Source organism: Sceloporus occidentalis, unplaced genomic scaffold (genome assembly GCF_023333645.1).
Source record: "Sceloporus occidentalis isolate IW3139 unplaced genomic scaffold, rSceOcc1.0.p SCAF_3, whole genome shotgun sequence".
Classification (NCBI taxonomy): Eukaryota; Metazoa; Chordata; class Lepidosauria; order Squamata; family Phrynosomatidae; genus Sceloporus; species Sceloporus occidentalis.
Genome location: NW_028316983.1, coordinates 183,624,072 through 183,636,036, shown reverse-complemented (window position 1 = coordinate 183,636,036; position 11,965 = coordinate 183,624,072). Strand labels below are relative to the sequence as shown.

Genomic DNA, 11,965 nt, shown 5'->3' with positions numbered 1-11,965 from the left:
AGCCAAAAGCAAACAGCAGGTGTCACTTTCCCAGATCTTGAGCAAGTATGGTGGAGATCCAGGAGGGTGACAGCAGCTGTTTTCTCCTGGATGCAAATGGCTGCTGCCTGAGTACCATGTACCCTCTCCCAGATACTAAATGGCCATCCCCCACCCTTTCCTATCCACTAAATGGCCAAGGGAATGTGCGCTTGCCAGTTTAAGCAGTTTTGCACAAAGCAAGAGGCGTTGTGCAAGGAGGTACTGTATATCTCTTGGAGCAATTAACTTAAAAAGACATAGATACACATAATTGCAGCTGATTAATTTTATTTTGGCTCCACTTAGCTTCTTCAGTTCTGTGTACAGTTAGGAGTAAACTGCACTAAATCTTGAGATGTCTGAGAAAACACAATGCGGTTTGATTTCCTGTTAACACATTTACTGTTCATACATACGTATTTCTCTACAGAAATTAGACCCCCCCCCCAAGGTTTGCTAGGACTTACTCTTAGGTAAATGTATACAGAATTGCAGTGTTATTTGCCACAATTTAGTGATTAAGGTTCTAATCCTGTATTCTGATTCCTGGCAGTTGTGCCCATTGAATTCAGTGGGACCTTATTTTTAGTATATTTGTATAGGATTGTGCTGCAAGGCTGCAGCTCTGTATCCACTCAGAGTAAGTGCTATAGGACTCAAAAGGACTGTGTAGAAAGGTAAAAGACTGCTTGGCCAAGTGTGAGAAATCTTGCATTTTACTCACTCTTTTTGGCAGGATGCTGTATGCTTGAATCTGCACAATTGCCGTGTCCAGATGCACATGTGTGCATCCAGGCATCCATTTGTTCTTTTCTTGCTCTGGAGCCAAGCTTTGTTCAGGCAAATACTGAAACTAGAGAAAGAGCATCCTGAGTCACCTAGTGTTCAAAAGTCATGTGTTAATGAAATGCTCACTGGGCAAGAGGAGGCCTGGGCAAAGTTTCTCCACCCGTTATCCTTGCAAATGACCCTGCTTTTCAGTTATTTCAGCAACCTGAGCTTCTGCTCTGCTGCAAACAGTAAGAAGAGCTGCTGCTGCCTAGCCCCCACCATGAAAAGAGGCATGGCCTCTGCGCAAATCCTTGCTGAAAACTTACACCTTAGCTGGGAGCCTCACTTAACTCAAGCCAAAGCTGGAGCAATCTGCAGATCACAGTAAGTGGATGGGAGCCAATCTGCATAAGGTTGGTGGAGAATCTTCACAATTGCTACAGCAAACTCACCAAAACACTGGTCCACATATGGGTCACCTTGGGGTTCCAGTACCCAACCCAGGAAGGAATTAAGAAGGAAAGAGGGCAGGGTGGGTGACCAAAGCCCAAGGGATAGAACTGCTGGGTCACTGGGAAAGGGGATCCGTTATCTAGGTGATGTGCAAAAGCATGGCCCCTAGGTCTCACTTTGTACACCCCTGTCTTAGGGTATATTTTCTGTCTGTCCTCCCCTCCACCTGTTCTCTCTACATCCATATTAACTGAATAGAACTGTGAAGGCCTAGAAAAAAGTAGTAAATGGGGGAGAGAGTTCTTTCCCATCCCATCCCCATGTTTTCCCCCCCTGGAAAAATGGATTATGAAACATTTTCTTTTAGAATTATGCATAATGTATTTAAGACATGATAGTCACACATTTATGTGCCTGTTATATGCTTTCGAGTCAGTTCTAACTTATTTATTTATTTATTTCATTTATATGCTGCCTTTCTCCCCAGACGGACCCAAGGCAACTCACAGAGAAAACATTTAAAATTTCAGTAAAATTCAAAACAATTAAAAAATCTACACACAATATAAAATCACATAAAAATATCCGAAGTTAAAACCATAACTAAAAACCCACCTGCTCCATAAAAACCACCCGCTATGCATTATATACCAAATGCCTACCTGCATACAAACATTTTACTTGCTGGCGAAAGGCCAGCAGAGAGGGGGCCAGTCTAGCCTTCTGTGGGAGCAGCCACCAAGAAGGCTTTCTCTCGTGCCCTCACCAAGCGAGCCTGTGACCTTGCTGGGACTGAGAGAAAGTGTCCTCCTGAAAATCTTAGGGCTCTAGCAGGTTCAATGGGGAGACACAGTCTCTCAGATAGTCTGGACCTAAGTTATGTAGGGCTTTATAGGTCATGACCAGCACTTTGAATTGAACCCAGAAAAGAAGCAGTAGCCAGTGAAGCTGTTTTAACAAGGGACATGTTCCCTGTAACTGGGCCTCAGTCAGCATTCTGGCTGTGATGTTTTGAATCCACTGAAGTTTCAGGAGAATTTCTAAAGGCAGCCCCACATAGAGTGCGTTACAGTTAGGCTTGCCATTTCACGGCTGCAGCCGTGACCTTCCCGGTTTTTTGACCTTGGGGAAGGTCTTTCCCGGCTTCTGCATTCTGTCACCCGTGACAGCTGGATGCCTGATCTATCTTCCCTTCCAAAGCAGCCTCCGTCCTTTTGTGCTGCAGCGAGGCTTCCAGCTCCTGCATGATCCCTATTGGCCAGGCAGGGAGGAGGAGGAGGGGGAGCTTTTCAGTCAGCCCGGCAGAGACTCAGAACAGAAGACTTTGCAAGGCCCGGTAGGCTTCTCTCACAGGGGAAGGAAGGAAGGAAGGGTTTTCCCAGGGCTTTGCAAAGATTTCTTCAGAGAGGGGTTGCCATTGTGTTGGAAAATCATTGCATTCTTTCTCCCCCTCCTCAGATAGATAGGATTTTCCTACATGCATCTCTACTGTCTTCTATCTCTATTTGCATGCCATTTGGTCCTGCTAAATTACAGGGGCAATAAATACCTCTGCTGATTTACAAGCTAGACCCTCACAGGCTTGGCTTTGATAGTTTTGATGCAAAGAGGCCATGTTCAGTAAAGCCATGTGAACTGCCCCAATGTGCTTAGTGTGTGTTTTGGAATGGAGGGGGGTGTTTGGGCAGAAAGGGAAGTACATTTCTGCCATCTGTTTAGGAATAATGCCAAATTCTTCTTCGTGGTCTCTGCGAATCATACAAATGGGTTGTACTGCGCCTGCGCAGTGCCTTCGGAAACTTCTGGAATCACTAGGCAAAGTACACTTTGCAACATGTTGAAACTTTTTGGCGGTAACCCCGCCCATCCCCTATAAAAACTCCGTTCCCGCTCTTTTCCCCAGTTCCTTTTTTCCGCCGCGTTAGCTGCCATTAGGAACTTCGTTCTCTATCTCAGTAAAGGAATCACTGGAATTTTGACCTCGGACCGTTTTTTAACCCTTCTCTGCCTTATCCCTTGATCTGAATTTGGCTTTAGACCTCGGACTGTTAGACTTCGCGCTTGCTTTTTCCTCGGCTTGTCTTTCTTCGCTCGTTGCCAACCCGGACCGTCTGACTTCGCTCTCCGGATCATGCCATCGGTGCCCTTCAAGAAGTGCTCCGTGTGTGGGGGTAAGATTCCCGGCCAGGATCCCCACTCGTCCTGCCTTCTGTGCCTGGGAGAGACACACGTCCCAGCCTCTTGCGCCTTGTGCAAGTCCCTATCCCCCTAAGCGAGGAAAAATCGGGAGACCAGGCTGAAAGCTGCTATATATACCAAGGTCTTCACTTCGGGGGCAATGTCGTCTGTGGGGGCTTCTTCTACTGCGACCCCCTTGCCAACCCTCGTCGAGGCTCCAACTCAGCCGCTACCTGCTGACCTGTCGACTCTCGCGGTGGACGCCCCCACTACTCTGGTCGTGCCTGAGTCCCAGGGCCCGTCGGAAGAAGTCCCTCGGCCCCCGAAGAAGGACAAGAAGGACAAACATAAGAAAAGCTCTAAGGAGAGCCGTGTTGTCGACAAGGACTCGAGCTCCCATAAGGGCCTTGCCTCGAGATCCTCTGTTCCGAAGGCACCCACTTCTTCTACTTCGAAGTCGGGTTCCGCTTCGAGGCCCTCAACCACCAAGACCCTGACGCCTCCGGGCTCGGGCAAGTCACCGACAAAAACGGGGACCCCTTCATCATCCAAGAGGCCCCGTACTTCTTCATTGGACGGGGACCATTCTGCGTCGAAGCGACATCATTCCGATGAACGGGACCCCCTAGTGATCCACCAGAGGGAGGCGCCCCATGACTGCTCGGACACCGACCATAGGCGTTCGGATACCGACCGCAGGCCGTCGGACGCCGACCATCGGCCATCAGATCCTCGCCTGGCAGCTAGAACTGCAAGGAGCTTGGTTTCCAAGGCTCCCGAGACTGACGACAGCCGCTCGGATCGCCGCTTCAATTCGGCATCGGGGTCCCGGCCTCTCCCCGCTTTTCGCCATACGTCAGAGGATGCCGGCCAACTTCTCTCGGAACCTGCTTCCCCTGCTAGTTCCAGAGATGACCGTCGTTCCCTTACTCCAATGCCAACTCGCACGCGCCGTGTCGCTTCACCGTCGCCATCTCGAGACCTAGAGCCTGAGTACTATTATGACACCGAGACGGACAGATATTACAAGTTAGTCCCTCATGATGCTGTCGAGTCCCTCTTCGAACCTCGGGTTCAGAGACCCAGGCCAAGAGCCTCTTCTAGACCTTCCAGGGCATCGGCGTTTTCACCCCGTCACGCGGAAGCTACCACCGATCTGGACGTCGTAGACCTCAAATCGGACGAAGAGACATCTTCCCGAGCTCGTTACCGTCCCAGAGGTGACTCTCTGTCTTCCCGAGACAATGACTACCAATCGGTCAACCAGGATTTTGCCCAGCCTGGTGCAGTCTCGCCGTCCAACGACGTCCGGACCTTCGCAGAGCACGTCATCAAAATGGGCAATGCTCTGGACATCAAGATCTCCCAGATCGAGGAGGAGGCGTCAGACCCCATCGAAAGACGTGTTCATGGCAAATTGCCTACCCCACCAGCAATTTTAAATATAGGATGAGGACCGCGGCAAAGAAGCACGGTATGTCATCCTCCCCCCAGTCATCTTCCCGCAAGCGCTTTACCGCTATACGCCAGTGGTATGGCCAGGGCCAGAGACCTTACCAACAAGATCAGCCCTTCCAGCGCCAGGACCAGTCCAGGCAGCGTTTTCCGTCCCAGTCTTCTTCCTCCTCAGGCTGCCGGTCGGGGCCCAAATACAAGAAGAACTACAGGAGGCAGGATTCAGGCCAAAACAAGAAAAGAAACTGAGGGGACGCAGCGTACTCCGTCGCTTCCTCTACCCCTTCTTTCCTTGACAGACTGAGGCCTTTTTCTACCACCTGGGCCTCGATCACCACCAATTCTTGGGCCCTCACCATCGTCTGTAGGGGTTATGCCCTTGAATTTGAAGAGCTCCCACCAACTGGAGCTATCCTTTCCATACCCCCCTCAGACACCCTTCTCGACGAAGTACGCACCCTTCTTGCCAAAGGCACCATCTCCCCTGTCGATCCCATCGACATCCCCAGATGCTTCTTCTCCCGTTATTTCACGGTCCCCAAGCCTGACGGAGGGATCAGGCCCATACTGGACCTTAGAGAATTGAACACTTACCTGTCTTATCGCCGCTTCCGGATGGTAACGCTTGCTTCTATTTTACCTCTGTTACAACAGGACCTGTGGTTTGCGACGATCGACTTAAAGAACGCTTATTTCCATGTCAGCATCCGGGAGTCGCACCGCAGGTTTCTGGCCTTTGCCGTGAAATAACGGGAGAAGATACAACGTCCTCCCCTTCGGCCTGTCGACAGCGCCTCGTATCTTCACCAAGTGCATGGCGCCCGTGATATCCCATCTGCACCGCCACGGCATGAGGGTCCTCCCGTACCTGGACGACTGGCTCTTTGTGGCCCCTTCACGTCAAGAACTGCAGCGACACACCTCAGAGACACTCCAGCTCTTACGGGACCTGGGACTGGTGGTCAACCTCGACAAGTCCCAACTGCTCCCCACCAGGCAGATAAGGTTCATAGGGTCTATCCTTGACTCAAACAGTTGTACGGCATACCTACCTCCAGACCGTTCCCATGCCCTGGTTCGAGCCATCAGCCGATGCACCGCCCGGAGGCGGGTCGCAGCCAGAGACATCCAGGTGGCCTTGGGCCACATGGCATCGACAACATTCGTCACACCGTGGGCAAGACTTCGTTCTCGACCCCTACAGTCATGGTTCCTGTCGGTCTTCGACCTGGAAAGAGACTCCCCGTCCCGCAGGCTCACCGTTCCAAGACCAGTCGCGCGCTCCCTCCGCTGGTGGCTCGACTCCCAGAACGTCTGCGTCGGCATGCCCTTTTCACTGCCCCAGCCAGAGTTGGTGCTAACTACAGACGCCTCGGAAGAGGGATGGGGAGCCCACGCTCTGGACCTGTGGGCCAAAGGTATCTGGTCCCTAGACGAAAAGGTGCTCCACATCAACGCACTAGAACTGTTGGCGGTGGAAAAAGCCTTCGAGTCCTCACTATCAGGCAAGGTCGTCCAACTCAGGACAGACAACACCACGGTGATGTACTACCTGAACAAACAAGGAGGCACCAGGTCGTGCACTCTCCTAGATATCACGCTCCGGATATGGGACTGGTGCATCGCCCGAGACATTTTACTTCAAGCAGTACACTTACCAGGCACCCAGAACTCTCATGCAGACCTACTCAGCAGGTCCCCGTCGTCATGCCATGAGTGGAGACTCCATCCAGAGACGGTACACGACCTCTTTACCCGATGGGGAACCTCACAGATAGACCTGTTTGCGACCGTGTACAACTCCCATTGTCCCCAGTTCTGCTCCCAGACGCCGAACGACGACTCCCTCGGAGATGCATTCGGGTTTCGATGGTCGGGGATAGCGCTTTACGCCTTTCCCCCCTTCCCTCTGATCACCAGGACGGTATCCAAGATGACCTCGGATGCAGCCGACGCGATCCTGATCACGCCTTGGTGGCCGGGACAACCCTGGTTTCCTTGCCTTCTTCACCTCTCTCAAGCCAACTTTCTCCGACTCGAGCACAGGCCGGATCTCCTCACGGTCCAGGGAGGACGGGTCCGACACCCGGACATCGAGACCCTTCCCCTGGTGGCATGGAGAATCCATCCCTAGCCCAGTTGCCAGTCTCGGTGCAGAGAGTCATCCTGGCGGCCCCGAAACCGGCCACCCAGAAGTCCTATAGGCTGAAGTGGAATAAGTTTCTTCGGTTCCTGTCTGACAGGCACCTCTCCCCGGCCCAGGTAACGACACCGCTGGTCCTAGAATTTCTGATGTCCCTAATTGACGTGGGCCTCTGCCTCACGTCTGTTAAATGTTACCTGTCGGCTATTTGTTCCTTCTTCCAATTTGAGGGCAGGCCCTCCTTTTTCAAAGACCCTCTAGTTAAAGGGTTTCTGAGGGGATGCAATAACCTGCACCCTCAGGTATCCTTACCGGCCCCAGCTTGGAGCCTCGAGACTGTGTTGGGGGCCTTACAGTCTAGACCATTTGAACCTTTAGCCACCACAGACATCAGACTCTTGACTTGGAAAATGGTCTTTTTGGTGGCCATTACTTCTGCCCGCCGTGCGGGCGAACTTTGTGCCTTACGCCGTGACCAGCCCTTCCTTAGGTTCCACTTGGACAAGGTAGTTCTCAGGACAGATATTACTTTCTTGCCCAAGTTTGTTTCCACCTTCCATATGTGCCAGGACATTGTTCTACCTACCCTGGCCCTGAACCCGACTACCGATACCGAGAGGGCCCTCCATACCCTGGACGTTCCTAGGGCCCTAGCCTTTTATTTGGACAGAACTAGAGACTCGAGCCGCTCCGAGAGGCTGTTCCAGTGCTACTCGGAACCGAAAAAAGGACGGCCTGTGTCGGCTCAGAGACTCTCTAAGTGGGTATCTAGTACCATTGCCCTATCTTATGAACTCTTGGGCAGGTCCTTACCGACCAGGGTTCGCTCCCATGCCACAAGGGCGGTAGCAGCCTCTTCTACCTTTCTGTCTGGTGTCCCTCTGGATGATATCTGTAAGGCTGCTGTATGGTCACAACCTCTTACTTTTATTAAGCATTACAGGTTGGACACAAGAGCCAAAAGGGATGCAGCTTTTGGGAGGGCTGTCTTGGTATCAGGACTACATTGATTATGTGTAGCACAAGACTGTGCATAACCTGAAAGGCTCAATGCTTGGTGTTTTTGGGTGCCCTCATCTGAGCTGGTTCATGAGGTGGGATTTCTTTTATAAGTTTTATAAACAAAACATCAACTCTTACACTGGTGTTCAGTTATCTTTTTATTGGTACCATTAACATTGTTGGTTCACTCTGGTGTCATGACACTCCCGCCTCCATTAACCTTAGCTTGCCAGTCTCAACCCATTTGTATGATTCGCAGAGACCACGAAGCAGAAGGACAGGTTGCTTACCTGTAACGGTATTTCTTTGAGTGGTCATCTGCGAATACATACAAATCCCGCCCATCCTCCCCTCAGTGTCCTGCTCTGATTGGCTCATTCTCTTGTCGCCTACACGGCGGAAAATTGCGGAACTGGGGAAAAGAGCAGGAACGGAGTTTTTATAGGGGATGGGCGGGGTTACCGCCAAAAAGTTTCAACATGTTGCAAAGTGTACTTTGCCTAGTGATTCCAGAAGTTTCCGAAGGCACTGCGCAGGCACAGTACAACCCATTTGTATGTATTCGCAGATGACCACTCGAAGAAATACCGTTACAGGTAAGCAACCTGTCCATGTCCTCCATTTTGAGCATGCCTAAGAAACATGCATTTATATTAACATTTTAAAAAAGCATCCAATTTTTGGAGTGTCCTCCATTGTTTAAAAAATGTGTCCTACATTTGAAAATGTTGTCCTACATTTGTCCTACATTTGTCCTGGTTTGGAGGTCATGACTTATGGCAACCCTAGTTACAGTAGTCCAAATGGGATGTAATCAAGGCATGTGTCATTATAACCAAATCTGACTTATGGCTACTCTCTCACAATAAGGTTTATTGGTGGTGATTCAGCAGATGGTATATAGCAAAGAAGCTTTCCAGCTAGTTTGTTGATGGAGTCTAGTATCTCAGCTAATGGTAAAACTGAGCCTTTAAACAATTGCAGTTGGTCCTCCATAGCCATAGATTCTTTATCCACAGATTCAAACATCCACGGCTTGAAAATATTCAAAAAATATATAAATTCCAAAAACCAAACCTTGATTTTGCCATTTTATATAATGGAAAGCATATAACTATTGTATTTCGTGGGACTTGAGCATCCACGGATTTTGGGTCCAGGAACCCAATGCCAGTGGATGTCAAGGGCTCACTGTAATTCTACTCAGGCTCTCCCATGACTGGCAATCTAATTAATCATGGCTGATTAAATGGGCACCTAGGCTGGGGAGCACCCTTCCCAAGGTGAGCCCAATGGAAGATAGATTCCCAAAGGCTATATAGGAAGCAAACAGATGCTAAGAATTATGCCTTTATTCCAATACGTTTTTTTAAAAAATGGGCTGGGGTGTTGCATTGTTTTAAAGTGTTTTACACATTTTTACCTTTTTAACTGGATTTTATTCTTTGAACATGTAATTTGTTTTAATATGTAATAATTTAATTCTGTTTTAATGTACAATTTTTGTATGTTTTTAATTGTACTGCTTTTTTAATATTGTAAGCTGCCCTGAGTCCCAATTTTGGGGAAAGGGTGGGATATTGATGACAACAACAACAACAACAATCTCAAGGCAGAGTACAGTATAGGACTCTCTTTTTATTTCTCATTCTCACAACAATCCTGAGAAATAGGTTAAGCTGAGAGAAAGAGAGAGTACAGTAGATCACCCCAAGAGATTCATGGCTCAGTGAGGACTTGACCTAGGGTCCCCCAAGCCCCATCTGATACTTTTAAACCACTTCACCACAATGCCATTAATTCTCAGCAAATGTCACAGAACTCACCATTGGTCCAAAGAACTTTATAAGACCATCACCAGGCTGGTGATATTGAGGTGGAAATTGCAAGGAGGCAGTGGCTCTTTGATCAGCAAAGATGACCCATGGACAAAAACTGAATCCTATATAGGTCTTGCTAGCTTTGGAAACACTGCCCTGTATCAATGCCATTTGTGGTTCACTTCTTGGAAGGAGAGAACACACAATAGTCCACTCATTAGTTGTCTTCTGCATAAGTAACAGAGAAGAGGAAGTATTTATAGAAGTGCAACATGAGCAGGTCAGTTGTCTTTCCCTTTTACACCTTTACTAATTTATAAAACTGGCCACGGAGCCCAAGTGTAGCAATAGGAAGGTGACTGAATGTTGTGTGAGCTTACCAACAATTGAGCAATGGGGAGAAAGATTATTTTGGAAGTAACTAGATCCCAAGGGAGAGACGGACTGATCTCCACCTATTGAATTTCACAAGAAACCAGTGCAACTGAACATGCTCTTGCCTGTTTGGTTGAATCAGAAAGAAGAAACGCCTGCCTTATTGTCTTCATCAGCTGAGAATAACAACTTCTTTGGTGTTCATCCCAAGATTGGCCCTGAAAAAGTGATTTCAGAGAATAGACATTTTTAGTAATTCTATTGAGGACATTAAAATAAAAAAATATGACACCATGTGGGTGAAGGAAGAAGCTAAGCAAGACTGAGTAGAGCCAACTCATGCAATGCCACGAGCTACGGCTGTAAAGAGGAAAGAATATAAAACAGAGGATTGCCTTTGAGTCCGTTCAGATAGGGCCTGTTAACAACAGAGATAAGGCTGGCTAGAAACAGAGATAAGGACATGGGCAGATTAAATCTTGAGAAGATCAAAGCAGATAGGGCCAGTTAGGAATAGAGAAATGATAAGGGCTAGGAAATTAGCTAGGGACAAGGAAGGGAGAGGAAAATTGGTTGATGGAGCTGACAGTGTGGGAAGAATTCAGGAGAAATGTTACCTTGTTTTAACCGAAGGTTTACCTTGTGTATAGAGCCAGCATAAGGTGAAAGGTTTCATTTACAGTTGGCCCTCCATATCTATGGATTTTTTTTATCCATGGGTTCAAGCATCCACAGCTTGAAGATGTTTTGAAAATATATACATTCCCAAAAAGCAAACCTTGATCTTGCCATTTTATATAATGGACACCATGTTACTACCCTCATTGTATTTAATGGGACTTGAGCATCCACTCGAAAGCCAAGTCAAACACCATTATTTCTGCAATGTGTATACAGTCCTCGATTAACTGTGGGTGCATCTACACTGTAGATGTAATGCAGTTTGACACCACTTTAACTGCCATGGCTCCATCCAATGGAATCCTGGAATTGATAGTTTGGTGATACACCAGAGTTCATTGACAGAAAAGGCTGAAGACCTCAGGCAACGCATGGCTGCCATCCACAATGCAGAAATAATCCATCTCTGCCAGGGCTCAATGCTATGGAATTCTGGGAACTGTAGGTTTTTTTGGGGGGGGACTGGCACCAGAGCTCTCTGACAGAGAAGGCTAAATGCCTCACAAAGCTACAGTTCCCAGGATTCCCCTAACACTACGCCATGACTGTTAAAAGTGGTGTCAAAGTGGGTTATTCCTGCAGTGTAGATGCACACAGAGCAAGGCTGCATCCACACTAGAGAAATAACCCGGTTTGGCACCGCTTTAATTCTTTTCTGGCTCAAGGCTATGGAATTCTAGGAGAATTCCCAGAATTCCATAGCCTTGAGCCAGAAAAGAATTAAAGCGGTGCCAAACCGGGTTATTTCTCTAATGTGGATGCAGCCTAAGAAGGGTTATGGTTCACTTCATGAGACTCACGCAATATCTGTAACATTTCTGACAGGAAATAATGCGCTTTGATCTTTGGCCGCACACTTTCCCTTTCCCTCAGTGCCACATTGACTACATTTCCCAAGATGCCTCAAAAGGAATTTTAAAAATGACGTCACGCAGTTGCCGTTTCATTCGTTATGTAAGGAGAAAAGGAGGCTCGAGGAGAAGCGACTGCGCATGCGCACTTAAAGCGCTGACCGCCTCAGCTTCTCTGGGGAAGCAGCCTTCTTCCTCTGCTATGACGGCTCCTC

The 11,965-nt window shown here is 48.5% G+C and overlaps 1 long non-coding RNA gene across 1 annotated transcript; it reads right to left on the bottom strand.

Moving 5' to 3' along the window:
- Positions 1–295: 295 nt before the first annotated feature.
- On the bottom strand, positions 296–11,853 carry LOC149317203 (uncharacterized). Its single transcript, XR_016280602.1, has 4 exons — positions 11,700–11,853; positions 10,344–10,436; positions 746–874; positions 296–380 (listed from the first exon to the last, which is right to left on the bottom strand). It is a non-coding gene; the product is annotated as an uncharacterized LOC149317203 (long non-coding RNA).
- Between the last annotated feature and the right edge of the window lie 112 nt (positions 11,854–11,965).